Raw genomic sequence first — 27,023 nt, forward strand, 5'->3', positions numbered from 1 at the left:
TAATCCCCCTTGTGAGGGTGGTGTATGTGTCGCAGCTAGAGCTACTCGGTGGCGACCGCAGCCCCATATTAGTTCAGTCAGCAAACTATTCAGCATTTTAAAAAAAGATCAGGGATAATTATTGGAAGAGCTATGAAGTAATATAGTAAAGTGGGGAGTATTATCATTTTCGCATAGCTACCCTACCCAACGGTGATAGTGGTAATGAGATCCAGAACGTTAGTGAGCCCTTGATGGATCTGACTGCGCACCCTAAAGTTGCCTTCCCTCAAGTCAGCTAGATTATGGTATATCTGGATACCGAGATATTTAAATGTGGTGTAACACCATGGCAGTCTGTGCGTCGGGAAATTAGATCTTAGGTCCTCTGGGACCGTGACACTGGGAATACACAAGATTTCGACCAATTCACTTGTAAGCCTGCAATATCTCCGTATTGCTCCAGTAATTGTAGGAGGTCCAGAAGTGAGGATGTGCATTTACCTAGATATATTAGCGCATCACCCTCATAGAGGGATACTATCTCTTCTGTGCCGCTGTCCGGGATACCCCACTGTTGTGCTCGTATTCTGAGCTTAGTTGCCAGGGGTTCTATCGCTATTGCAAACAGCAGCGGTGATAAGGGGCACCCCTGCCTAGTTCCGTGGCAGCTAGGGAAGCTTTCAGAAATAACCCTGCCCGTTTTGACCCTAGCTCTGGGGCTGAAATACAAAGCATCAATACAGCCCATGAATACTGGGCCGAATCCCATATTCTTCAAGGCTGCTCTTAGAAAAGGCCTACCACGGGTATCGAAAGCCTTTTCGATATCCAAGGAAACTGCAACCCTCTCATAATCCAATTCCGGGGCGGATGATATGAGCCATAACAGTCCTTGGACGTTTAAGAAGGTATTCCAACCGGGAATGAACACTGGCTGGTCTTCATTTATCAGGTGTGACATGAACGGGAGCAGTTGATTCGCGAGTATCTTGCCCAATATCTTACAGTCTAGATTCAACAACGATAAAGGCCTATATAACCGTACATCTAGTGGATGCCGGCCTGGTTTGGGCAAGACTACTATTAATGCTTCGCACTGAGAATCCAAAAGTTGCCTCTTTAGCTGTGCTTCTTGAAGCATCTCTTGATATGGTTTGAATATCTGTGCCATGAAAGTTTGGTAATGTTCCACTGGTAAGCCATCGCCACGTGGTGCCTTATTGCAAGCTAATTGTCGCAGCGCTGACTTTATTTCTTCTGCATCAATGGGTCTTTCTAGCTCTAACTGTTGTGGCGGAGAAAGCTGAGCGAGAGGAAGTGAACAAAAAAAATCTGCTATCAGTGTGTTGGGGGGCTCAGGTCTCACCTCATATAGCGTACTGTAGTATTGCATAAAGGTGTCATTGATGCCTGCTTGCTTGCTAACTAACGTCCCGGTGTCAAGCCGAATGGCACCTATAGGCATAAGTGGTAACTCACCCCTAATTGACCAAGCTAGTAATCTGCCTGAGCGATCACCCTCTGAGTGTGTCTTGGCTATATAGTGACTGTAGTCAAATTTCCGCAGGCGCATATCCGCCTCGTTCCTGCGTTTGTGTGGTTCACGGAGGGCATCAGGTTTGGTCTTACTCTGTGCCACCTCACATTCTACGCCCGCAAATCGGTTTCTATTTGTGTCAACTCACGTGATAACGTGCATCGCAGTCCCCCCGCAGCTGATAAGCAACCTCTCATCACTACTTTATGGCATCCCATTCTATTGCGCACGATGTGGCCGTTCCCCCATTTAGTTTAAAATATTTAGAGATGTGCTCAGCCATTTCCTGGTGGAATTGGGGGGTCCAGCAGCATGTCCGATTGCAGCCGCCATGTGGGTATGCGGGCGCGTGGTCTACCCCATTGTATGGAGGCTATTAGGGGACTGTGGTCTGATAGTGACTTAGCCAAATAGAATACCTCCTTGAAAGCACCAACCAGTCCAACCGAACTGAGCAATAGGTCTATGAGGGTGTCTAACCGTTGGACTGGTGCGTAGAAGGAATATTTCCTGTCTAGGGGGTGGGTAAGTCACCACACGTCGCTCAGTCCCCTCTCGGATATCCAAGTCTGAAGTGCCTTGGTAGTTTGTCTGCTGTGGGTGCCGAATAATGGTGGGTAGGACCTATCCATATCAATGTCTGGTACACAGTTTAGATCTCCTCCCCATATGATACTGGACGTTGGATCCTGAAATAGCGTACGCTTGAGCGATAGGAGGAGTTCACCTTGTTTCGTGTTGGGGTGTAAATCCCTGCTATGGATAGTGGTTTGCCATCCAGTGAGCCTTCCAGCAACACATAACGACCATTAGCTTCTGCTGTGTGGTGGCCCACCACATAGGGAACCTCTGGAGCCACCAAAACTAGCACCCCTCTGGTGTATGCTGATGATATTGTACCAAATAATTGTCCTCCCCACTTAGTGTCGAGAGCATGTAGTTCCACTGCAGTGAGGTGCGTTTCTGGCAATATTGCTATGTGTATCTTGTACCTTTTCAGGTAAGTATAGATCCTGGTACGCTTAGTGAGAGTGGCCATGCCTCTCACATTCCAGGTTAATACATTACAAATGTCAGTGCTCATATGATTTCAATATTATGGAGTGGGGTAAGGTCGGAACTTTGCTACCCATGTGTTCATCCCCCCCTGCCTGCTGCAGTTGGGTCGGTATCAAGTAGTATTTGCTAAAATGATAATGAACAGGTGTAGGAGGCTGGACTGGCTTGTAGTGAGTACCAAGGGGTACTTGCACCTTGCACCAGGCCCAGTTATCCCTTATTAGTGTATAGGGTGTCTAGCAGCTTAGGCTGATAGATAATGGTAGCTTAGCAGAGCAGCTTAGGCTGAACTAGGAGACGTGTGAAGCTACTACAGTACCACTTAGTGTCATATGCACAATATCATAAGAAAACACAATACACAGTTATACTAAAAATAAAGGTACTTTATTTTTATGACAATATGCCAAAGTATCTTAGAGTGTACCCTCAGTGAGAGGATAGGAAATATACACAAGATATATGTACACAATAGCAAAAATATGCAGTATAGTCTTAGAAAACAGTGCAAACAATGTATAGTTACAATAGGATGCAATGGGGAAACATAGGGATAGGGGCAACACAAACCATATACTCCAAAAGTGGAATGCGAACCACGAATGGACCCCAAACCTATGTGACCTTGTAGAGGGTCGCTGGGACTATTAGAAAATAGTGAGAGTTAGAAAAATAACCCTCCCCAAGACCCTGAAAAGTGAGTGCAAAGTGCACCAAAGTTCCCCTAAGGACAAAAGAGTCGTGTTAGAGGAATAATGCAGGAAAGACACAAACCAGCAATGCAACAACTGTGGATTTCCAATCTAGGGTACCTGTGGAACAAGGGGACCAAGTCCAAAAGTCACAAGCAAGTCGGAGATGGGCAGATGCCCAGGAAATGCCAGCTGGACAGAAGAAGCTGAGGTTTCTGCAGGAACGAAAAGGGCTAGAGACTTCCCCTTTGTTGGACGGATCCCTCTTGCCTTGTAGAGTCGTGCAGAAGTGTTTTCCCGCCGGAAGGACGCCAACAAGCCTTGCTACACGCAAATCGTGCGTTTGGCGTTTTTGGACGCTGCTGGGGCCCAGGAGGGACCAGGAGGTCGCAAATTGGATCTGCAGAGAGAGAGGACGTCGAGCAAGACAAAGAGCCCTCACTGAAGCAGGTAGCACCCGGAGAAGTGCCAGAAACAGGCACTACGAGGATGCGTGAAACGGTGCTCGCCGAAGTTGCACAAAGGAGTCCCACGTCGCCGGAGACCAACTTAGAAAGTCGTGCAATGCAGGTTAGAGTGCCGTGGACCCAGGCTTGGCTGTGCACAAAGGATTTCCGCCGGAGGTGCACAGGGGCCGGAGTAGCTGCAAAGTCGCGGTTCCCAGCAATGCAGCCCAGCGAGGTGAGGCAAGGACTTACCTCCACCAAACTTGGGCTGAAGAGTCACTGGACTGTGGGGGTCACTTGGACAGCGTCGCTGGATTCGAGGGACCTCGCTCGTCGTGCTGAGAGGAGACCCAAGGGACCGGTAATGCAGCTTTTTGGTGCCTGCGGTTGCAGGGGGAAGATTCCGTCGACCCACAGGAGATTTCTTCGGAGCTTCTGGTGCAGAGAGGAGGCAGGCTACCCCCACAGCATGCACAAGCAGGAAAACAGTCGAGAAGGCGGCAGGATCAGCGTTACAGAGTTGCAGTAGTCGTCTTTGCTACTATGTTGCAGGTTTGCAGGCTTCCAGCGCGGTCAGCGGTCGTTTCCTTATCAGAAGGTGAAGAGGGAGATGCAGAGGAACTCGGCTGAGCTCATGCATTCGTTATCTAAAGTTTCCCCAGAGACAGAGACCCTAAATAGCCAGAAAAGAGGGTTTGGCTACCTAGGAGAGAGGAAAGGCTACTAACACCTGAAGGAGCCTATCAGCAGGAGTCTCTGACGTCCCCTGGTGGCACTGGCCACTCAGAGCAGTCCAGTGTGCCAGCAGCACCTCTGTTTCCAAGATGGCAGAGGTCTGGAGCACACTGGAGGAGCTCTGGACACCTCCCAGGGGAGGTGCAGGTCAGGGGAGTGGTCACTCCCCTTTCCTTTGTCCAGTTTCGCGCCAGAGCAGGGGCTAAGGGGTCCCTGAACCGGTGTAGACTGGCTTATGCAGAATTGGGCACATCTGTGCCCAACAAAGCATTTCCAGAGGCTGGGGGAGGCTACTCCTCCCCTGCCTTCACACCATTTTCCAAAGGGAGAGGGTGTCACACCCTCTCTCAGAGGAAGTTCTTTGTTCTGCCATCCTGGGCCAGGCCTGGCTGGACCCCAGGAGGGCAGCTGCCTGTCTGAGGGGTTGGCAGCAGCAGCAGCTGCAGTGAAACCCCAGGAAGGGCAGTCTGGCAGTACCAGGGTCTGTGCTACAGACCACTGGGATCATGGAATTGTACCAACAATGCCAGGATGGCATAGAGGGGGCAATTCCATGATCATAGACATGTTACATGGCCATATTCGGAGTTACCATGGTGAAGCTACATATAGGTAGTGACCTATATGTAGTGCACGCGTGTAATGGTGTCCCCGCACTCACAAAGTTCAGTGAATTGGCTCTGAACAATGTGGGGGCACCTTGGCTAGTGCCAGGGTGCCCTCATACTAAGTAACTTTGCACCTAACCTTTACCAGGTAAAGGTTAGACATATAGGTGACTTATAAGTTACTTAAGTGCAGTGTAAAATGGCTGTGAAATAACGTGGACGTTATTTCACTCAGGCTGCAGTGGCAGGCCTGTGTAAGAATTGTCAGAGCTCCCTATGGGTGGCAAAAGAAATGCTGCAGCCCATAGGGATCTCCTGGAACCCCAATACCCTGGGTACCTCAGTACCATATACTAGGGAATTATAAGGGTGTTCCAGTAAGCCAATGTAAATTGGTAAAAAGGGTCACTAGCCTGTTAGTGACAATTTGAAAGTAATGAGAGAGCATAACCACTGAGGTTCTGGTTAGCAGAGCCTCAGTGAGACAGTTAGGCACCACACAGGGAACACATACATGCACACCTATGAGCACTGGGGTCCTGTGTGACAGGGTCCCAGTGACACATACATATAGGCCACAAACCTATGAGCACTGGGGTCCTGACCAGCAGGATCCCAGTGACACATAACAACCATACTGAAAACATGGTGTTTTCACTATGAGCACTGAGGCCTGGCTATCAGGTTCCCAGTGAGACAGTGAAAACAGTGACAAACACCCTGACATACACTCACAAACAGGCCAAAAGTGGGGGTAACAAGGCTAGAAAGAGGCTACCTTCTCACAACAGGGTGCAAACTTACTGGGCAACACCCAGCATGTGACGTGTAAGCACAACAGGTGCAACATAGAACAATGTTGTCAATTGTGTCTCTACGGAAACCCATAGGGCATGGAGGGGCGTGGATGAGAGAAGTAGAGGTGGCGTGGGCCTGTGGCCCAATCGACTAGTCTGTTCGCCCATTCTAACTTATCTGCATAGTCTTTTGTTGCGCCTGTAGTTCAGCGACAGGCTCCAGAGGATGTTCAGAGCAAGCCACTGCATAACCACAATAGTGAGGAGACTGCATCATCCCCTCAGCTCTTCCAACGGTTTCCTTGCCTTTCATGTGTTGCCTTGTCTATATAACCAGGGAGTTAGTGGCCTGAGTCATGGGACCAGGGCAGGGCCCACGAGGCCAAATACGCCGGACAAGATTAGAGGTCATCTGCTATGAGCTAGGTGAGTTCAGGGCCGAATGCCGATGGGGACGTGGATGCACTGGAGTGGTCCTGTGATGAATTTGAGTCCATGCTTTTTTCCTCGCGAAGGGGGGCATATTAATTAGAAGAGAACTGGTTAGCTTCCATCAAGGCTTGTGCTTGGCTCGCAGCTGCCTGCGCCCTGGATGGGTGCGTTGCGATTTGGGTTTTTTTCTTGCACCGTGTTTGAGGTGTGACCCAGTCATCTGTTTTGGTTGCATCACTTTGAGGTGAGACCAATCCTTTGGCATGCACCCAGGTCCGTGCGTCCTCTGTGGAAGGGAAGATGTGAGTTTTCTCTCCGTCTACCACCTAGAGAAGTGCCGGGAACAGTAGAGAGCAGGGGGTGTTGCACTCCCTTAAGAGCTGTTTAACCTTCATGAAGGACGCTCGCTGACGTTGAACTTCCATGGTTTAGTCGGGGTATGAGGTAATGATGACATTGTCAAATTGCATGGGGCCAGCGATCTGAAATTCTGAAGAATCTGGGCCTGATCACAAGAAACGGGCCGGAGCCCCCGGGCATGGCGGCCTGCCTGGGATTAGGTGAGCATGCTCAACCGCAAAGGAAGGTGACATGTTGTTCGCCAGCACCGTGTCCCTCAACCATTGTTCCAGGAATGTCTTGGCATTGGGCATCTCGGCTCGCTCTGGGAACCCCACAAAGCAAACGTTGTTTCTCCACGATCTGCCCTTCGCATCCTCCGCTCTGCGTTTCAATATTGATACCTCTGTTTCCAAACTCTGCAACTGATTATGTATTGCAGCAATTTTGGGTAGAACTGTTGTGAGTGAGGTTTTGTTTGCAGATACCCTGTCTGCTAGTTTGCGTTGATCTGCTCTCAGTAGATTCAGCTCAAGCGCCACTGAGACTATCTTGCCTTCTAGGGTCATTTTAGTATCCAAAACGGCTTGTAATAATTTGTCAAACTGTGAAGAGTTGAACCGTAATGTCTAGTTCATTTACTGAAGGGACACAACCTACACGTACAGCGTTTTTGAGGAGTAGCACCTCGTCTCCAGTGGATGAAGACGGTCACGTCTGCTTCAGTTTGACCATGATGTTGGGTGACCGCATCTCTGGTCACGCAGTCGCACATGTTCTATGTGGCTACAATTAACTACGCCCGTCCTCTGTGCAGCCCACCCTTGTTGGCGCATGCAACCCTATGCGCAATGTGATAATCGCAGGTGTTGATACTGGTATGAAGCTTTGGGGGTCTACCTCCACAACCCACTGGAAACTGACAGCTCGCCCGGGATGTGGCCCGAGCGTACTCCTTAGGGCCTATTTGAGGCAGCCTGTAGCAATCAACGACTCTCGCTCTGAGTTAAATATGCAGGCAACATGTATCCCTTCTGTTTTATGTGGTCTGTCCCGCTCTGAGGTCACACACCGGCACAAGCCTGTCGCCCCTGAAGCGAGAAGATCCGGGTCCCAAGATGGTCTGCACCACAGTATTGTATCAGTGCCAGCTGGCCCATAGTTCTCTTTACGCCCCTCGCAGGACTCTCTCTGCGTCCGTCCTAGGCACTTCGGTGTATTAGGCAGGTCGCCCGGCACCAGGGCGCCCCGCAGTTCTGCTGTGCCATCACCACCTTGACGCGCACAGGCTCGCGGGGTCTCCACCATCTGGGCCCAGGCCGCCGATGCGACTGCACGCCATGTCCCTCTCTTGAGGGATGCTGTCTCTGGCTCCGGCAGATGCCCTGCTCCTCCAGGCCGCGCGGCGCACTCTGTCAGCCCTTGCAGCCCACAAAGCGCACCAGCAGCGGCTCCCAGCCAAGCCCCTCGGGCCGTCACAACCCCACCAGGAGGCACCAGAGCGACCAGCAGTTATGCCGCACCATCGCCTTCCCGATGCGTGTAGGCCCGCGAGGTCACCGCCACTGGGGCCCAGGTCGTCGACGTGACCGCCTGTCGTATTCTTCCCCTGAAGGCCGCTTTACTCCACCAGGCCGCACTACTCCACTGCAACAGCTCCGGTGGCCCACAAATCGTGTCTGCACTGGCTCACGTCCAAGCCCCCCGAGGCCCCCAACGAACACATTCGGAGGCACCAGGGAGGTGCGGGCGAGATGTAAAATAGGAGCACACTATTTAGTGTCCGCTCCGGTCGCCATCTTGGCCACGCCCCCCGGGAAAATTAAGCATGAGTAGTCATATCTATTCCTGTTGAAGATGGTCACTGTTTTTAGTGTTGCTACCTGAAGTTCCCCGTCATATTTGTGTCTATGTGTCAGCCTCTATTTCTGTGGTAACATTTCCAGCCTAGCTCATATACAGGGAGGATGGGGCTTCCGAAAGAAACCTTTGTTCCACTGATTTTTCATTGTGTTCATCACACCACTTTTTACCTTCTGTCCCTGATTTATGCATCTCTTTTCTACAATAGGATTCCTTTGGAATTCTTGTTGCTGGAACACTTTACCCTGCGCTCTTTCTCAACCCTGATTTCAGAGTGGTTGTGGTGCCTTGCTGTTCAGCTTCTACATCAACTACCAATACACTCAAGAAATCCCATGGAGCCAGGAGTTTGTTTTGCTCATTGTGACTATTTCCTCCTAATGGGAATGCTGTAAATGACACACCTGACAAGTGTTGTGTGTACATTACTGTGAACGGTAGCACCATGGTTACTGGGAGGAATCGCCCTTTATTTGGTTAAGCAAGAAGGAAAGTGAATGACTTCTAAGGTCACCTTTGCCAGATGTATTGTATCATGCATTAACTCTTGCTCCTTTGGATGCCAAGCCATTCATCAGTGTCTGGTGACACTCAGCCATGTCTAAGGTGTCATCCTGCGGGCATGTACCTCTCAGTGATATTTGATGGGCAGCTATGTGGACTACACCACAGACGTTATGCAAATGTTGTGCATGTGGATTGTTTACTAATATATAGTTTACAACTGTAGAATTGTTGCAGTAAGAGTATACCAGCCCTGATAAAGTCATAGATGACAAAACACGTGTTGGCTAGAGAAGCCCACGTGCTAACAATATAAAAGAATTGGAACAAATACCCCTGTCTATTGGATTGTGATCACGTATTACTGTGAAAAGCAGCGCTAAAGCGTTTTTGGACTTAACATAAAAACAAAGGCCTATTGTATTCAGCCTAAATTTTCCCACAAGGCATAAAGTGCCATTCAAGTACTATTTTTCAGCTGAGGCATACAGTATCTGCCCTGTCGAATTCTGTTGTAAGGAACATCAGCATAGAGATGGAGGCTAAAACCCTTTTCGCAGTTCTTCTTTAAGCTCTTTATCTGTTGGTCATTTAAGGGACACAGACAGCTGTGCTTGCATTCTAGCCCTAACTCTGCTAACAACATGCTTACCAATTAAAAGATCAATTGTTGGAGTGTGAAGTGGCAAAATAGTCCACATGGTTTTGAAGCAGCATTCTAGGATCCAAATAATTTCCTCTACATACCAAAGAAAGATGCCCTTGTGTAAGATAAATGCTAATCTAGCTCTGGCATGAGATAAAGAGAATGACTCTCTGGAAAAACACCACCTTTTAATACAGTATGTTTTTGCTCTGTCTTTCTGGACCATGCATTCTGTTCAGTTTCCTAGGAAAATTCTAACATTTCAAGGTCCCATCACACAACTACACAAAGTGATAAACCTCAGGTCTCCAGTGCACCAGACAGGTGAGGGAATATGTGGGACAAAGGTAAGGGACGTAGGAAATACATAACCCATCTCAAAGTCAAACAATAAAACAAAACTCAACAAAATATCTAATCTATTTTTTCCATCCCAGGTGCCCCTCTGCCAAAGACAAAATTTCTCTTGCAACCCTCAATCCCCTAACTGCCAGAGTCAGGAACTTGACTTCCAACTTCCTACCACAAAGCTTAAGCAGCTTCCAGTTGTTTGAAGGTGGACAGCGTTCTGTTGATGGGCAACTCTAAATCTCACATGGGATCATACTGTAACTTCTGTGGTTAATCTCATAAACTCCTCTCTCAAATGCTGTGTCATTGTTTGAATTGATTCCCCCTACTCAAATCCGAGAAGCTGAAGGGTATATTTACTAGGAGCTTGCGCCGCCGCTGGCTCATATTTTTTACGCAGCAGCGGTGCATTCAGGGCTTCATCTTTACAAAGTGACGCATTAGGCATAATGCGTCACTTTTCTCTGTCCGGTGTCGTTTTTTACCACAACTGGCTGTGTCAGAAAATGTTAATCATATGCAAGGTAGGTGTTCCCTCTTAAAATCCCAGGCAGAACTGGGGCATCCATATGTACAAGTTTTTAGGAAAGTGATGCATCATTGGCAAATGACATGCAGAGTCAAAAATGCATCAAAATTCCTAGGCCTCCTTAGCCCAGGTGTAAAAATTATGCAGTGGCTCTGCAATCAGAATCTGACCATCTGAAGTCACTTTACACACTGGAATATGTCTGTATTTCACTTCCCCAATACTAGTAGTGGGTCTACACATGTGACATTCATGTTGTAGGACCCTTTGACCCAGCTGGGACCATGGCACCTATGATTTCATCAATCACTGCAGCAAGGCCATATGGCGTTGTGTATTGTTTGCAAGGACAGGCCAGGATTGTCACTTCTCCATGGAGGAAGGGGTCCCCAACTCCAGGTCTTTGTACTCCAAAGGACAACAGGTCCTGACAACATGTAAGGTAGGTAAAACATGTATTTGCACATTGCACTACACCATATACTTGTATTCACTCACATAACATTGGCACTCACTATGTAACACATACTCAGGTCTCCACATACACATAAGTAGACTATGCCCACTGTTATATAACCCATAGCCATCATGTTTACACTACATCCACGACCAATGTGAGATTGTACCAGGTGCTATTCCACCATTTTACAGTCTTTCACGTTGGTTCTGACACATTAAGCTACTTGCGTCAGTTAAAACTGACACAGTACCTCTAAATTTTGACGCACCACTTTTGGGGCTGATTTGTTATAGCAAAGTTCCCAGCGATGCATCAGGATTTCTGATGCACCTTGGGTCCTTGAGCAACGGTGCCCCATATTGTAAATATGGCTCATCCATTGCGTTGCATCAAATTGTAAGTATTTTTGACACATCATTGCCGCAATGCAGCCATGCGCCATTTCTTGTAAATATGCCCCTAAGCATCTTGCTTGCCCTTGTGAAAACCTAAATCTTGCTTGTAACGTGTTCACATATTCCTCAGGTTCAGCAATCACATTCATACCCCAGTGTGTATCATCAACTGTAATAAAATATGAATGTCATTTATTAGTTTGACACTTCCTGTAGCACTCAGCATAATTTCTAAATTTCGTGGATGTATTCTGCCCCAAAATCATTGGGCTTATGGTTGTACCTTGAGCATTTCCTGATAGCATAGTTTTGTTTACAAACTCGGCAAGTGAACGCAGGAATTATGAGAATAATGAGGCTAATATTGTGCATGTGAATTTTATCTCCCCCTCAATCGTGTTCTGTGATTCCTTGGGGGCAAGATCTTGACACCTGCACATTAGATAAGTTTTCAGTGAGAGTAACAAGATTACATGGTGTTATCATGCTTCATTGATATGTATTGAGAAAAAATGTATTTACACTCGGTGGATTTTTATATGAAGTTTATCTCTTAGCTGCAACTGACCGTTTTATAGAGAGAGCTCTGATCAGTTGAAATAACTGCCTTTGATCTTTTGCTGTGCTGCTTGCTATTAAATGCCAGTTGACTTTAGGCTTGCCCATGTGTTGCATTTTATTTTTAACACCCTGCACACTAGATCTCCCATTTAAATCCCTGCTTTAAGAACAATGTAAGTTTTCCTCATCTGTGCCAGTCACAGCATTAACAGTACCCTCCTTCGAGGAAAACCCACCCACGTCTCAGGTAGGAATGTTAAATAGTGTACATTTTTTCATTATATTTGAGTCCTCCTTAACCAGCACCTCTTCTTGCAGAAACATTAGAAGGCCAGGTAAGTTTTAACTATCTTGGGGAGGAAACAGCCTTAACAATGATGGCTGAACCCTGCATTTCATTACTACGCAGGTTTGAGATCTGAGTGGCTGCCAACACTTCAACAAGGATGTGTTGACAGCCATCTTGGGACTCGACTTCAACTGAGCCCCAGAAAAAAAGATAAAAAATAAGAAAGGGAGCCAGGGTAGGGAAACACCGACCCCTTAGCTCTGGTGCTGGGGTCCCAGAGGGACTCCTCCAGGGGCCAAAAAGTACTTATAAAAAACAATGTTACCATGAATTTACGACAGCGTCGCCAATCCACAGTAAAAATTCAAAATAAAAATAAAGCACGGTCTCCCGCGCTTGTTTTAAGAAAACCCCGGAGTGGAACAGGTCCGGGGGCATGTTAAAAATAAAGGAGGGGTCACATGGGGTCCCTCTCCTGGGCTTATTTATGCCCTGGGGACCCCCACCTGCTGCTATTTTATTTCAATAGTATGCAGGGAGCCTCACGAACCCCTGTGCCCCAGGAAATCACCTCCTTGTTGCAAAATGAGTGGATTATATAAAGGGGGGTCCTATGGACCCCCTCGCAGCCCCGGGGACTGCCTCCTCCCTGGGTCAAACATTCAATTACATGCAGCGGGGGCATGCAGCCCCCCACAGTCCCAGTGACTGCCACCTCCCTGGGGATACATTTCAGTTACATGGGGGGCTTACGGTCAACCCACAGCCTCGGGGTCCGCCACCTCCCCGGGCTGAAATAAAAGAAAGAAGGCGGTCTGTTGCGGACCCCCAGCCATGGGGACCACCACTTCCCCAGGGCAAATACAATGTCTAATATTGTCTTTTTTACCTTTTTGGTGCTATTTGTATTTTAATATTTAAACTAAATCATATCTCTGGTTCCCCTTGCTGCTTATGTTGGTGCCATTTTGCTTTTTAGAACTTTCTCTACATTCAGAAACTGGAGTCGGATTTTTATTGTGCTAAGTTTTTAAATTTTTAACTTTTTTGGTACTTCTAAATGCTTTACACACTTTTGTTAAATTAAGCCTGTTTGCTGTGTACCATAGCTACCAGGGGTTAAGCTCAGTTAAATTAATTAAATCTTTGACGGACCAAACAGGATATGACTTCATTGCTTGTAGTGGACACCAATCCAACCAAGATCTTACATAAAACTGGAATTGGAATTAGAGAAGAAGGAGAAGGAAGGCAAAGAGGAGGGGTGAAGAGATAAGGTATAAATAGGTGAGTAAACAAGGCGGTCTACTAGGGAGGCAAATGACCAGAGGAATGGGAGGGGTTATAGTGGGGAGAGGAAGGATATGGGAAGGGAAAAAGAGACCAAGGGGGAGGTGAAATTGAACCTGGAGAGTAGGAAAGAGAGAGTATAATCAATGTTCTTGCCATCAATTGCGATAATCATGACAGCAGGGTTGATGAGACCATATTTGATGTACTACTAGCACAGTCTGGGATGAAGTGCAAGGGACATTTTTTTGCTTTGTGTTCGTATCCTAGGAGTTGGCCCATTTTAGTTCTTGGCTACTTGTCAAACCGCCCTCGCATGTTGATGACAGCGATAGCAGTCAATCATAGAATGGGTGTTTTTTCAGTTGGAGCTCTCTGTAACTCTAAGGGTTCAATGAAAGTGATGCTGAGTAATCTAGGGATCATTCAGCCAGGAATCCTATTACCTCATCTTCCTGCGTCTGCATTGTAATTTGATCGAGGTGGATATTATATCAACAACAATGGTCTTTCAACTTGGAGATCTTTCCACAGAGGAAACAGACATCTTGGCTCCAATCTGGAGGGTGTCCATTCTTCCTTTTAGGCCTTCCAGTGTTCTCTTTTTGTTGTTATTTCTCGATGCAAGTTATTGACTAATATGTCTGAACGCCTTGACATAAGTTCAGTTACACCTCTGACATCTTTATACATCAGACAAATTACTTTCGTGGTAGAGTTCAATATTGCCTCAGGCCTCTCTTTCCTTTCTTCTTTAGAGGTGTGTTGAGCACTTGGCATTACTTTAACAATAACAATTGCTTCATCAACATGGCCCACTACAAAGGAGTCCGATATTGTAGGAGTGTAGGGATTTCTAGCCTCCCCAGAGATGTCGTGCAACAAGAGATATTTCAAATACAGCTTCCCATCAAGTGTAGATTACCAACAAATTCGGGCCAGTCAGACTTCAACGTGTATTCTTTACCAACACTGCACAGCAAGGTGCATGATATGAGGGAGAGGTGTGCTACAGACACAGCGCTATATCCAGATAGGTTAGGGCTAAGTCCAGTTTTACAAGAGAATTGTGACTCAACCTTATTTCCGAATCATGTTGCATAGTAGCCCCATGAGATATTCTCGAACTTTACACACATTTGGTGGATGTGAATTTAACCTGGGACATCAGGAGGGAAGAGTTCTAAGCGTGGCGAAGACTTCCTCCTGTATAAAGTGTGTGAACAGTACTGATGCCTTTCACAACTACAAGAGCACAATGTGCAGGCCCTTTACATATATGTTAGGCCCTAATTGTACCAGAGGTCAGATTTACTTATAAATTGCACCAGTGGCCTGTGGGCAGCCCCAGAGCTGCATCAATCAGAGGTTCTGACTGCTGTTTTGGGTGCTACCATGATGGTGCCCCCACTCAGGAGTGCTTCAATTAATTCCTGGTTACTTGCTGTTTTCCCAGGTTCTGTAGGTCCATAATATGGCATCGCCGGTCCTATGTCCCCTGATTGTGACTTACAGACTGCTAGAATGGGCAGATAAGTTGCTTTGTCATGTATGTGTTGCCTATGTCATAGACCCTATTTTGTCTACTCCGCTTCCACACTGCAAGTGCATGGATGCTCCCACAGAATCAAGGCCAGCTGGTTCACCCCAGAACTACAGGAATACAAACGGCTATGTCGCAGAATGGAAAAAACCTGGCACCTTGACCCTACCAATTCCAACCACATCGCTTTCAAGGATGCCCTACACAAACATCACCAACTGATCCGCACCACCAAAAGGACCCACTTCAAAAACCGCATTGACGCCAACGCTCACAACAGTAAAGAGCTCTTCGGCATCATCAATGAACTCTCCACCCCCAGGACCTGCTCCAACGAACTCCCGCCATCACAGGAGTTCTGCAACTCACTGGCAACCCACTTCCATCGAAAGATAGAAGAAATCCACAATAGCTTCAAACCCCAGTCCCACCAGCTGACTACAAACACCCAGGAACCCAACGCTCCAAGCAACACCAACCTCCTCCACACCTGGACCCCCGTCAAGATAGAGGACACCGCCACCACCATGGCCTCCATCCACTCCGGATCACCATCGGACCCCTGCCCACACCATATCTTCAATAAGGCAAACATCATCATCGCCCCCCCACCTCTGCAAAACCATCAACAGCTCCTTCTAATCAGCCACCTTCCCAGAAAGATGGAAGCACGCAGAAATCAACGCCCTGCTGAAGAAACCAAAGGCAGACCCAGACGACCCCAAGAACTACCGGCCGATCTCCCTCCTCCCCTTCCCAGCCAAGGTCATTGAAAAAATTTTAAACAGCCAACTATCCCGGTTCCTGGAAGACAGCAAGGTACTCAACACCTTCCAATCCAGATTCCGCAGAAACCACAGCACCGAGACTGCACTCATTGCTGCCACAGACGACATTAGGACCATGCTCGACGAAGGAGAAACAGCAGCACTCATCCTCCTGGACCTCTCCGCAGCTTTCGACACGGTATGTCATCACACTCTCCGCACACGCCCCCACAACGCTGGAATCCATGACAAGGCACTCGACTGGATCTCGTCATTTCTCTCAGGCAGAACCCTGAGAGTCCTCCTCCCACCGTTCCTGTCAGAAGCCTCCAGAATCATCTGTGGCACTCCCAAAGGATCTTCGCTCAGCCCCATGCTCTTCAATGTTTACATGGCCCCCCTCGCCAACATCGCACAAACCTACCACATCAACATAGTTTCCTGCGCAGACGACACTCAACTCATCCTCTCCTCATGAAAGACCCTACAACTGCAAAGAACAACCTCCACAACAGACTTCACTCCATCGCCAGCTGGATGGAATCAAGCCACCTCAAGTTAAACACAGACAAGACAGAAATCCTCATCTTTGGCACCAACCCCTCATCTTGGAATGACTCCTGGTGGCCCACCTCACTAGGAACTGCGCCCTCATCCACCACCCACGCACGCAACCTAGGCTTCATCTTGGACTCCACACTCAGCATGACTCAGCAGGTCAATGCCATCTCCTCTTCCTGCTACAACACTCTCCGCATGCTCCGCAAAATCTTCAAGTGGATTCCCATCAAAACCAGAAAAACTGTCACCCACGCCCTGGTCAGCAGCCGATTGGACTACGGAAACGCCCTATATGCAGGAATAACAACCAAACTCCTAACAAAGCTGCAAAGAATCCAGAATGCATCCGCCCGCCTCATTCTGGACATCCCAAGCCACGACCACATTTCCCCCCACCTCAGAGACCTTCACTGGCTACCAGTATCAAAGAGGATCACCTTCAAACTCCTCATCCATGCACACATGGCCCTCCACGACACAGGCCCAGCCTACCTCAAAACCAGACTCACCTTCCACACCCCCACCCGCAATCTTCGCTCCGCCAGCCTCGCCCTCACCTCCATCCCCCGCATCCGTCGCACCACCGCCGGAGGAAGATTCTTCTCTCACCTAGCCGCCAAGACCTGGAACTCCCTACCGCTCAACCTTCGCCAGACCCAAGACCTCTTGACATTCAGGAAACGCCTCAAGACATGGCTCTATGACCAGTAGCTCCCCCCCCCCAGCGCCTTGAGCCCCTAACAGGTGATTAGTGCACTCTATAAATCCTTGATTGATTGATTGATGGTAACTCGGGTGCAGTCAGTAAGAAATCCATGAAGAAGTACCAGGCGATGCAGATGGTGGTGTGTAGATGCAGGTTGCTTGGTCTCTCAACAAACAATTGTGAACTGCACAGTGCCTTCACCACATTACAGAAAGCCCTTGACCAGCGTCGACCATGGAGCACTACTAAGAGGCAGACATCTTGGTCGACACCAGGCTCCAACCCCTGGGCACAGTTTTTCTATCTTGGGCATATTATTTCAGAAGGCATCCAGTGATGGAGCAGATATGCTAATTTTTAGAAATTCCTAATGACTAATGCGTGTTATTTAATGAGAAAATCTCATAGAGAAACTAATATTAGGAAATAACGAGTGTAAGCAAAATGTGCCCACGGGGAGTGGTCACCATGTGTATTAACAAGATACTAAATAATGAGAAAATTCATGTAAAATGTATTAATATATCATAACTGGATGTATAACCTACGTTTTATGATAATTTGCATTCTTAACTTAGCCGAAGTAAAAGGCCTGGTTTCACTGGGCCTTGCCTGCTTATAACATGAAGACTCGACGAGGCTTGCGAGGACTGGTAACCGGAGTGAAGGACCTTGAACGTGCAGAGTTCAGATGGCTCTGCTAGAACATTCTGCAAATGTACCAGCGGACAGGAGATGATCAAGAAAATTGGATACAATTATTTGTAGTGTAGGCTAAATGTACTTTCCCAGGACTTGAACAATGGAAGAACTGACTAAAGACTTGTATGCAACAATTTTGTCACATGAAGAGTCGGATGATGTTCTCATAACCAGGAGGACAAATCAAATGAATGGAACTTGAAGCCTAAGCAGACATGTAGATTCGGTAAACAAAAACTATAGGTTAGAGTCATAACTTCTGATAAGTTGACCAATTAGCAATTAGTGGGATGGACTGAGAGACCCCTAATGACAAGAGGAGCAAAATCAGAGCGGAGAGGAAAAAGTCGATGACGTCAGGAGACGCTGTCCGAAGTGCTGATAATTGGGCTTACAATCTGTGAGCCTGATACTTTGCTGATCACTGATGACCTGGGGACAAAGACTGACTCGTTGCTGATCCATTCTGGATAGGTAGCTATGAAATGTGACTGACAAAAAATTGTGCCTTTCCTTCTAGGTGCCAACTGCGCTGTTCTGAATAGATTTTCACTCTTAGATAGATTTTTTCCAAATTAATATTTTATCCAAAATTGTTTTTGCATGAAGACCCACATGCTGATGCTAATCGTGGTTAGGTAGGTTGACAGGGGAAGACGTTGACGGTGACAGTTGACTGACGAATTTGCATTGCTGAATTACTCCATTATTGATAATTGCTGACTTATGATTGCTTTGTTGCTTGTGATTCTTTCGGTGAAAAATGTTTTCTTGATGATTAATAAAGCTTTGATTACTAAAAAGGTACATAAAGATTGACTAGAATTGTAATCAATAGGGAATAAAAATTATTAACCTTTTACAATGAGCGATGGTTATTTTTGATTATTAAGGTTTTCGTTCTTGGTTATTTGAATGTTGACAGTGATTTATTGGTGTTGAATTATGGATCAGTAATCACTGCATGACTAGGATACTCCATGCGATTCAAAAGGTTCAACGACCTATACGCGTCCCCTTATAAGTTTACTTACTAAGGACCAGGCGCGCTAACAGTTTTTGGTAGCAGCTTGATGGTTAGTTTCCTTGGAGAACTAGTTATGTGGTGATTATGTTATGGTACTAGTTTAAGTTAGGATTAGTTGTTTGTATTTTATGAGGTCTGAATTTATTTTTTCTGAAATGGCAATGGTAGCAAAGATGATGTCCCCTTCAGCCTAGAAATTACTTTCCCAGATCCTGGATCCTGCTAGTACAATTGGGTATGTTCCCAGCGTATTTTGAAGTAGTATGAAAGTGGTAGGTTGCGCTTGCACAGTAAATCGCAGGTGAATTGTGAGGTATGTGAGGTAAAGTAGGGAGTCTGTGTACTCCAGTCGAGATTAGTAGGAATGTACGTACTCAGCAGTGTGAGAGTAGGGAGGTTGTCGAACTTCATATGTATGTGGCGCTTTGTGCTCAAAACTTGTCCACGTGGTTGTTGGTGATGTACGGACCCTGCGTGGTCTAAGACTCCGGAGTATATTGACAAGTGTAGGAGACACTTGGCTACATGTTGTAATTTGACTGGTTTAATAGGTTGGTCGGTGTGTGTGATAATTGAGTAAAATAACTTTTGACTGAGATTTGGCGAGTCCTATGTGCAGGACAGACCCATCGATCAGTTGAGTGTAAAATTTGTGGGTTGAATTTTGCTTGCGAACGTGGGAGATTGAGAAAGAAGAATAGCTACATGAGCGAAAGGGCCATTAGTGAAAATCTGTAAGGTCTCTAAAGCGATTGTGTCCCTTCCTGTAGTAAACCAGCAGGTTTGTTTGTTAAGGTGCTCGCAATAAATTGCATTAGTTGAGTGAATCGAGTTAAGGAGGACGAGCTGCAAGACTTTGTCAGCCGCTGTGTGTGAGTGTGATGTCAGAGTGTGCGGCGCTGGGATAGGTCAGTTACTGAGAAGAGCCGCAAGCGGATTGGCAGCCGTCCGAAGAGGCAATTGGTTGAGTAAGCGGGTGAAGGGAATCTCGGGAGTAAAAGTAATTTCATTATTGAAACATAAGTAAACAAAGCTGATAAAATGAAGTTTTTCAAGGCATTTAGGAATGCAATGAAGGGTGATACTTACATTAAGGCGTCAGTGGGGGAGCCGATCCCACCGGAGGATTCGCCGGCTTATTTTGTGATGGCAGAGCGAGGTGTAGCACCGTGTCTTTGGTTAAAACAATGGAGCAGGGTGACAAAAAATCCAGGGTCTTTAGCATTTCCTGAGCATTGAATGTTTAATTTAAGAATTTTGGATCAATTGTGAATGTCCTTATATGACATCAAGCCATTACCGAGACCAGCACAGTTTGAAGCTCTAGCAATCTGGGAGCTAGTAGCCAGACAGAAGCAGGAGCTGAAGTTTAAGAGGAGGATGAAGAAAGTAGAAAAATCATTAGCTGAAGCTAGATGGGATTGGGAGCAAAAGAGATGGAGAATGGCAACACTTAGGGAGATTAAATTGTTTCCTGCCATTACAGAGGGAGACGAGGCAGAAAAGGAAGATAGTGCCAAAGAAGATGAGAGTGGAGGAAGGAAGAAGAAGAGAACGTCCTATGTAGATGATGATGATTCTGATGTTGAGGATCTCATTACGCAATTATTGAGAGACAGACCTCCACCTTCAACGACCTATGCGGGGGTCCAAGTACCAATGCTACTGCCCTATGGCTGCTCCAGCACAAGCCCAGGGAGCTGAGGGAGGTGTTCAGGTAGAAGGCGGACAACTACCAGGGGTAGTACAGAGTACTCTTAATGCAGGAACTACTACTGTGGTTCAAGCGCAGATACATCCACCTTCGGTGCAGAGAATCTATCCAGAGGGGCCAGTTCTTGAGACAGTCTCGAAGATAATGGTGCCAAGGGACCAAGGGCCATATGTACGAAAGATTTTTCCCATAGACACAGAATGGGTAAAATCCTTTTGTACATCTGGCCCTAAGTGCTTCCAAAGCTAATGCTGATTCAGACAGATCCGATACCAATGTTATTGCCTTCAGCCCCAGCATACGGTTTACTGAAGTTTACACCACTGACAGGAACACAGTCTGTTCTTACACTAGTCATGAATCAGCTTGAGGAGCGGTCCAGCGAGTGGTTGTCTAGGCGCACAGCGAGCGCCTCCTTTGACGAAAGTGTGACTATAATGGGACACTCCCCCTCCTAGAATTTGAGGCCATTAGCCTCAGTTATTAGGGCCTCTGTGAGGTAGTTCCTTGCTTCAGGTAGGCCCCCCTATTTGTTGTAATATATTCCTGTTCTCCCCCGATCTCAGGGGGGATTTTTCCTTCGGCACACTGCATGCTGTTTAGGGATCACAGGCCCTGAAGAGTGCCCCCAGACCTTCCTTGGCTCTTAGCAGTGGGCAGAAACATGCTGGCCGTTTTTTAGATAGGCGACCCAGTGAGTCCTCATTCTTACCTTGGTGTCCCGTCATTGTTTTTAATACACCAGCAGACACCACCATTAAAAGTGAAGATCACACACAGGTAACTGCATAGATGTTTTTATATTTCCATAGCTTAGCTGGATCCCTCAATCTCCAGATTAATATATATTTACACACTCCCTCCCGTTCTTTTAACGGTGAGGTTGAGTCCGCCCAGGTGGCACTGTCCTACCTAGGTGGGCAAATGATGAAGCATGACACTATATAGTGTGTGAGACCACCTAGTCCGTAAAGGAAATACCCCTCCCCCTCACTCACCCTACACAGCACCCACACTGCCTGTCCTTTAAATCTAGTGAGGTGTACGAGCCCACGGATAATCTCTCATGAATATAGCTCCATAACAGCAGTGAACCCCATACTTTTCTGTGTCGTCTAGTTTTGCAAGTAGGGAGCTAGTATGGGCTGATTCCCACCAAATACATGTTTTTTGTCTCCCTAAAACTCTCCGGTTGTGTTATAATAAAATGTCACAGAGCCTTGTGAGGAGGGGAGTGGGAGATCTCGCACAGTTAATATCATCTGCAGGACTAATTTTCAATGGACCTAGACCTTTAATGGATCTTAGTCCTCTTGTAGCACTTCCAGATGCAGTAAACGGCCCGAGTACAAGTCAGAGTCTGAGACTTCAGACTCCGCAAACTTCAGGTACAGTGGCACAACAGTTACCAGTGCCAAATCGAAGTAACATTTCATTACAGGGGTTAACAGCTCAGCAATTAAATAATTGGTTAGACAGTCCTCACTCCTCAGAATGTATCCAAAGGTGAAGATTAGATAAATCGAGTGGGGTTGAATATAGAAGCAAACAAATTAGTTGAAGGAACCATGGGGCTCAACAGATTAGATAGAGTCTTAAACAGAAGAAGAGCTGAGATACTTATGCCAAAGGATCACAAAAGAAGTGAGTAAAATACATCAGAAATTAGTGGATTTAGCAGAGAAACATGACATTGGTATTAAGACGACGAAGCATCTGCGACGAAGTTACAGACTAGATTTTGAGGCAAAGGATTTCGAACACATGAGATCAGCTGGGATGAAAGCACATTTGAGAGAGCTACAGCAGAGTGCGCAGATTTGGGTAGCATTAGAGAAGTAGGAAGGTAGATGGACAAAGAAAAAAGAAAAACGGAAATGAGATTCTCAAGAGGGGGCGGAAGGTACTGATAAAGGGGAATCAGTTAAAATGCTTCCAATGAGGGAGATCCCGGGGTGGCAATTTGTTCATGTCACCGGAGTGACAAATTATCTTTTACAAATGATTATCCCAAGCTAAGGGAAAAGCCAGTCGAGTGGTATCAGCTAACTGAGAGATTTGTGAAGCTTTCCAAATGTTTGTGGGAAGACTTGAACACATTATTGGAAATAGTTGTTCCAGCCGACTTGTGGGTCGAATGTAAGAGGGCGGTAGACTGGCCGACGAGTGAACCAGAGAGGGACAAGGTAATAGGTGCACCTTCACCCAAGGTAATGAAGAATTATTATAAGGTGATTGAGTTCCTGAAAACCAGAATTTCTCCCAAAAACATTGATTGGCAGAGAATTGATAGAACAGTCCAAGAGTCTAAAGAGTCAATACAAACTTATCGAGAGACTGTTGAAAGATTTCAAGGAATACAGTGGCAAGGAAGCAATTGAGCCGAAAGACATGTTGCATTTCGTGTTCAGATTTGTTGAAGGTTTGAGACCAGATGTAGGACAGATGATTAAGAATCATTTAATTTTCTGGCAGGCAAAGCTGATTGATGAGGTGTTGCACTATGCTAAATATTGTAGTGATGTGATTGAGTTGAAACAAAAGAAAGTGAAAGAGAAGGCGATGGTGATGCACATCAAGGCAGCTCAAACAGGAGCGCAGGGAGCTTTAGTGCTGCCGAAGCCGCAGCAACAGAGAGCCGCCATGTTCCAACCTCAAGAGAGGGGTAGAGGGCGTGGAATGGATATGATGCGTGGTCCAGATGTGGGAACTGTGGTTGTTCGGAATGATGTACAAGGTATGAAAAGGATGTTACTGTGTCATTTGTGCGGAAACGTGGGACACTGGAAGCGGGAGTGTCCATTGATGGTGCAGGATGGAGTGGTTCAGCAAGGTGCCGTCAGTACATTTCAAACTGTGAAAGTTCCGAGAATGAAGGGTTTAATTCCTAATACTCAGAGTCAAGGACAGAATTTCCTACCAGTGCAGCAAATGCTGGTGCCTCGTTCACAATTTGCTCCGTTTTCACCAGTGCAGCAGCAGGTTTCTATGGTACCTAGACAGCAAATGCAAGTACTACAAGCTCCGATGGTACAGCAACAGGTGATGCTTACTCAACAGGTCACAGGACAAAGACAAGACAATAGTAGTAACACAGTACACCAGTTTCCATTTCACAGTGAGGATGAAATAAACGATGAATGGATGAGTGACAGTTCAAATGCAGGAGCTTGTATACTTGCAGCTTCCCTAGAAGTAGACCAGAGAGGGCCTTTTGTAAAGGGAAAAGTAATGGGTCATAAGGTATCATTCTTAGTTGATACAGTGAGGAGCATAGAAGTACCAAACTTACCTCTTTCAGGAAGGACAGTTCTAGTTGTGGGAGTCGAGAATAGACAGTTGACAAACCCTAACACGGACCCAGTGCAGGTTGAAATTGGAAATTACTTAGGTCTGCATAGATTTGTGGTGTGTGACTCAAGCCCCGTATCCTTACTGGGTAGAGACTTGTGTAGGACCAAATGTTCTATAAACTGTACAGACGCAGGGATAGAAGTCCAGACAAACAGTGATGATGAAGAAGAACAGGCATCTGCAATGGTACTCAACAATGCTTACGAAGAATACCCATTGATTGAATTTTTCCCAATGTTCACTGTGAAAGAGTTGCATGCAGATTTACAGGGAACTGTGAAGGAGGAAGTCTGGGACTTGTCAGGGAAAGAAGTGGGTCTGATTAAGGGAGTGGAACCGATTAAAATCACTTTGAAGCCGAATGACGAATTCCCACAGCTTCCACAGTAGAACATGCCACAGGATGTTTTGATGAAAGTGGCACAAATAATCGGAGACTTTTTAAAACAAGGAGTTTTAAAAGAAATGCTGAGTAGCATATGCAATTCACCTATAAAGGGTTTGAAAAAGCCATGTGGGAAAGTACGAGTTGTACAGGACTTGCGGAAAGTGAATGACATGGTGGTTAAATGCTGTCCGATTGTGCCCAATCCAGCAGTGATACTGTTTCAGATTCCTTGCGATGCAGAATGGTTCACACTAGTTGATCTGTCACAAGCTTTCTTTTATGTGCCTCTTCATGAGGATAGTCAGTTTCTTTTTAGTTTCAAATTCTTAGATAGAGTCTACAGCTGGTGCAGGCTTCCACAACGGTGTAAGGAGTCGCCATCTTTGTTCAATCAGATCCTGAAAAAGAATCTGGAGTCATTGGAATTACCCTGTCAATCGACTCTTGTACAGTACATTGATGATTTGTTGATTGCATCCAAAACAAGGGACGAGTGTAAACATGACTCGATTGCCCTCTTGAATCATTTGGGAGAATTTGGACATAAAGTTTCACCTGTGAAGTTACAGTATTGTTAAAAGTCAGTCAAATATCTGGGACATCAGATTGAGAAAGGATTAAGAAGAATCTCATGAGAAAGGATGACTTTGATTTTGCAGAGAAGTTCCCTGACTTCCCAGAGAGATGTTCAAAAGTTTTTGGGAATGGTGGGGTACTGTAGGCAATGGATTCCAAATTTTGCCTAAATAGTCAAACCCTTACAACAGTTAACCCATAAGGGAGTTCCAGACCCTAATATCCTAGATGAAGACCAGATGAAAGTATTCACTGAATTGAGAGAGAGTCTGTGCAGAGCTCCAGCGTTGGGAATGCCTGATTACACAAAACCTTTCACATTGTTTTGTCATGAACGTGATGCTTGTTCTTTGTCTGTCTTGACACAGGTCCATGGAGGTGCTTACCGCCCAGTAGCTTATTTTTCAGCTACCTTGGACCCTGTTGCAGCAGCTTTACCAGGCTGTCTGCGAGCAGTAGCCGCAGTTGGTCAAAGTATTTCCTAATGTGAAGGGGTAGTCATGGGAAACCCTGTAACGGTAATGGTACCACATTCTGTTGAGATTCTACTGACAAGGACGAAAACACAATATTTGACGGGGCCAGACTGACAAGGTAGGAGACGAGCATCTTGGGGGCTCCACATATAACATTGAAAAGATGTACAGTGCTGAATCCAGAAACATTACTTTCAAGTGATACTGTTGAAATCGAAAAAGAGGAAGATATTGAACACGATTGTCTTGAAATAACTGATATATGCACAAAACCAAGGCCTGACATTAGAGACACCCGTTTAGAAGAAAATGATCAAATTGTCTTTGTTGATGGTACATGTCTCAGAGATGGAACCTGCACACTGAGAGCAGGATATGCTGTATGCATAATTACAGGCACATTAGAAGCTTCATGGCTTCCAAGTGTGTATTCTGCACAAGTGGCAGAACTAGTAGCTCTTACTAGGGCTTGCTATGTCTCTGCAAGGTTAAGAGTCACAATCTACACTGATAGTCAGTATGTATTTGGAATTGTTCATGATTTTGGCCAATTGTGGTCGCGGTGAGGTTTTATGACCTCAACTGGAACACCAGTGAGAAATGGCGACCGGATAAAGGAGTTGTTGTATGCAATTCAGTTGCCTGAAGAAATTGCCGTAGTGAAATGCAGTGCACACCAAAAGACACAAGATTACATTTCTTTGGGAAATGGATATGCAGATCAGGTCACAAGATTTTGCGTCCTGAACTGTATATCGTTCAAGGATGAGTGGGAACTAATGCCAGAAGAGGAAATAAATTGTGCAAAGTTTGCTTTGAAAATAATTCACACTCTAGAAGAGTTAAAAACATTGCAGGAAAAGGCTAACAAGGAAGAGAATAAGCTCTGGTTAAAGTTAAAATGTGTCCAAAGACCAGATGAAATTTAGGTTTCTGAGGAGGGCCAGATGGTGCTGCCAAATAGTTTATTGACTCAGATGGCCCGGCACTACCATGGCCAGGCACACATTGGAAGAGATGCCATGGTCAGGCTGTTCAAGGTTGACTGGTTTAATCCAAAATTCAGACATGCAGCAGAAGTAGTATGTCACAGATGTGTGATCTGTCAGCAACTAAATGTGGGAAAAGGGACAGTGGTGAATTTGAGCCACATTGGAAGAGCAGGAGGACCATTCAGCAGGATGCAGTTGGATTTCATTGAAATGCCTGCATGGGGTGGACTGGAGTACGTGTTGGTGATTGTGTGTGTGTTTAGTGATTGGATTGAAGCATATCCCACACATAGGAATGATAGTCTTACAGTTGCAAAGCTGTTGCTTAGGAAATTGATACCACGGTTCGGATTTCCGATCTCTTTAGAATCAGATAGGGGAACGCACTTCAATAACGAAGTAATCAAACTCTTATGTGCAGCATTAAACACTGAACAGAAACTTCATTGCATTTATCGCCCAGAAGCCTCAGGACTTGTAGAACAAATGAATGGTACATTGAAATCAAGGATTGCCAAAATGTGTGCTGCAACAAACCTCAAGTGGCCAGATGCATTACCCTTGGTGTTGATGTCAATGTGAAATATACCTGACAGAAAAACAGGACTGTCACCGCATGAGATTCTCATGGGAAGAGCAATGAGATTACCAGCAATCCCAGCAAATGCTCTTGTCAATATTACAGATGATATGGTGTTGGAC

The sequence above is a fragment of the Pleurodeles waltl genome, chromosome 6, assembly GCF_031143425.1.
Source record: "Pleurodeles waltl isolate 20211129_DDA chromosome 6, aPleWal1.hap1.20221129, whole genome shotgun sequence".
In the NCBI taxonomy this organism is placed as follows: Eukaryota; Metazoa; Chordata; class Amphibia; order Caudata; family Salamandridae; genus Pleurodeles; species Pleurodeles waltl.